Raw genomic sequence first — 3,622 nt, 5'->3', positions numbered from 1 at the left:
CGCCCTCCGTCTGGGTCCCCGCCACTCGCCGCTTCCCTCCCCCCCCCGCAAAATGGTCGCGTTCGCCCAGCCGAGGATATGCGCTGAACGGAGAGGCGGTACAACCTAGCCCGCTGGCACCTCCTCCTTCTCTCATTGGCCGACTGCGCGGCCCGTCTAACGCCATTGGTCCGTTCGAACCATCACGGCGGTTCGGCTCCACCTCTTCCTCCCCGCGGAGGGGGGGGGGAAGAGGAGGACGCCCCACACTCAAGCTGCTATGAGAGGGAACAGCCGACAACAGCCCGCGAGCCCAAGCTGGGATCTCTGCGGCGGTAGATTCGCCACGGGTCGCCCTGCCAGTCGAGCAGCCCTGCGGTGGGGCCCAGCCCCAGTTACAGGCCCCCGGCCCTGTCAGGTGTATTCGGCCCCGGTTTTATTATTGGTACGGGGTCTGCGACGGGCCGGGAGATGGAGCCGGATCAGCAGATTCGGCACGCGGCCTGGCTTGCGTAGATTTTGGAGGGAAAATGTAGTCGGGCTCAGCCGCTCCCCACACACACCGACCCTGATGCTCCCATACCTTAGCCCCTCCCCCCCCATGCCACTGTCCCAGTACCTGAGCATTGCAACAGCCTGGCTACGCCCTGAGCCCCTCTCAGTCCCTATCCATCGTCCATGCCTCCTTGCCTTCCCCAGATCTACCCCAGGCCCATACCTTGCTGATTGCTGCCCCTTCATCTAGGGCCTGCCAGGCTCTTGCCCTCGCTGTTAATAGCAAAATCACCTCGTTCCTACCGCGCACCTTTCATTAGCGCTGTACAAAGGAGTTGTCATGTCAGGCACAAAGCAGGGCTGTGACTTGTCCACGGTAACCCAGCAAGCCCAGTGGCAGAACTGGGAATAAAACCCAGGTCATTTAAGGCCTAGGCTGGTGCTCTAGCCCCATGGCTGCTGTTATACTACCTCATCCCTTTCCTTCTGTCACAGCCCTGTGCGCTAGCCCTGAAACTTCAATCGCTCCCTGTGCTGTCAGCTCTGTTTTGGGCTGTTGTGTGCTACCCTAATGTAAAGATTAGATAGGAGCATGACTGAGTTCCTGCTAACTCACCTGTAACTCATTCTTTGGCTCCCGTTAACTGATCCCTCACACCTCTGCTACAGCCCTGATTTCTTCCCACCTCTCCAACAACAGCACACATGGTGTTAGGCCTTGCCTATCTTACCTACCTGGTGTTGCACCCATTTCCTATTATGTCTCCTCCTGAGCGGAAGGATTATCTAGTAGTTGGGGTAATAGGCTAGGATTCAACAGATGCAGGTTCATTTCCTTGCTATACCAGACTCCTTGTGTGACTTTTGACAAGTCACTTAGTCTCTCCGCATTTAGAATGCCAATAATTGTACATCCCTATTTGAGAAGGGTTGTATGAGAATAAATACTTCAATGGGCGGGAGGCACTTACATGCTACAGTATCAAGCAATCAGCACCTACGCTGACTGGCAGAACCTTTGTTTCTGATGACACCAGAAGTGCAAAAATCCAGCTTACCACTTGCCAGCCAAACAGAATCTATAAAAAACTCCATGCCCCTATTTGAAAATAGAACATTTCATAATTAAATCACTGAAATACAAGCACGCAAACTCATAGGGGTAATTTTTTCATTATCGTTAGAGTCGTGCAACTTTTTAAGTTGACAGCATCCTTTTACATCTTCATCTCCCTCCACCCCCTCAAATGATACACAAAACATGATATGATACACAAAACATCTGCTGGATGGTCTTATGAAATATGGTCAATAGCTATGGTGCAACACTGAGCAAGAGACGTTTATATCAGTACATCACATAGCTGATTTGCATCCATTGTCTCATGTGGAATCAAGGCCTCCGTGTATAAAATTTTCCATGTGGAAAGCTGCAAGTAGATGAATTGTGGCTGGTTTGGATTTCATCGTTGCACCAGTGGTGTGTAATATTTTCCTAAGCTAGCTCAGCTTTAGTAGGCAGTAAGCACAACCTTGACAGCAGGTAGAAATTAGGCAAAATGCAGGAAGCTGGGCTGCAGGTGCTTGGCTCATTTGAATCCAAAACACATGGTGAAATTCAACAGCTGCAAATACTGCTCTGTTCAAAAGAATAGTAATGTGATCTGAAATCATGCACAGGCACTATTGGCCAAGGATAAAATGGCTTTAGGCCTCAAATGTGAACAGGGATGAAAAATGCTGCCTTTACTTCTGACCTGTGGGTACACCTGCCAACTCATCTCCATCTTCTTTTGTTCCCCTAAATACAGCAGTTTCCCAATATAAACAAAGCTGAAGGGACACAAGCTATGATCATCACAGTGTACCCATGCAGTACATAAGAAAACTATAGGTGAAGCTGCAGACTCCTTGGAAACAGCAGAGCTTGAAAGACTCAGACTATGTTTACATAACAAATTACTTCAGTATAACATCACTCACAGGTGTGAATAAGCCATCCTCCTAAGCGCAGGTGTAGACAGTGCTATGTCAGTGGGAGAGCGTCTCCTGCCGACATAGCTACGGGCCTCTCGCAGAGGCAGGAGTGATATTCTATGATTATTAAGCCGATGGGAGAGCTCTCTCGTCAGCTAAGAGCATCTTCACCAGAAGCACTACAGCAGTGCCGCTGTACATGATGTAGCATAGGTAGGCTCAGAGTGGTACACAAAAGTTTAAATCTCTGAATTCGTAAGCGTCAACAAAAGTTAACAAATAGAACCCTTAACACAATCTCATAACAGCAGTGTATTTACGTGAAACGGACCCATTTGTGTTGCTGGCATTGTAGGACAGAAACCTTATTTTTGGGGCAGAGAGGGAACAGTTCAATGTTCATACACACAATTCTCTTTACAGATACAGTTGTTGACAGTGAAATATTTTTGTTTTGGACTTGTGAACTTATCTGACTTAGGACTGTTTAGACAGGAAACCAATAACTACTAAACAAGCAAGAGTAAAAATGTCAGAATGTTTATTACAAATTTGTTTCAAAACTGCCTTGGTTACTGATGGTTACAGAAGAAATCACCAGCTTTTTCCTTTTCATATAAACAAAGTAATACTGTAACTTAAGAAACACTAATCGGAATCTTGTCTATAAAAAAAGTCCATGCAAGACTATGCATAACAGCAAATAGTTTAAACAAAAAACAATAAAAAGAACTCAAGAGTTTTTATATGGTTGACTGGCTCTTTGAACTGTATTCATCACCTGGAAGTTTTACTGCAGTAAAATTTTCTAGTTATTGGTAGATTTGTAGTAATCCAAGTTTCACAATTTAAAAATGTGTAACTAAATCTAACAATCTGAGTCCCATGGGTACAGACCAAAGATCTCTGAAATGAAGCAATAACCAGGGGGAAGGGGGAAAGAGGTCAATTGGCACAGAATCATGCAAAAAGAGTACAAAGTCATAATAAGCACCAATAAGATGAAAATCCACAGTCTCTTTGCTTAAAAACAGTTTCCTACCATGTTTCTCCTAGAACGGCTATACAAACCTGCATAGATGGGGCATAACTTTGTTAATCATTTTTTAGAAACCTTGGTCTCACATTAAAACACCCATCAAACTTTTAAGCTTAAGTCTCCCAACCACAA

This window comes from Lepidochelys kempii, chromosome 21 (genome assembly GCF_965140265.1).
Source record: "Lepidochelys kempii isolate rLepKem1 chromosome 21, rLepKem1.hap2, whole genome shotgun sequence".
Taxonomy (NCBI): Eukaryota; Metazoa; Chordata; order Testudines; family Cheloniidae; genus Lepidochelys; species Lepidochelys kempii.
This window is presented reverse-complemented; position numbering follows the sequence as displayed.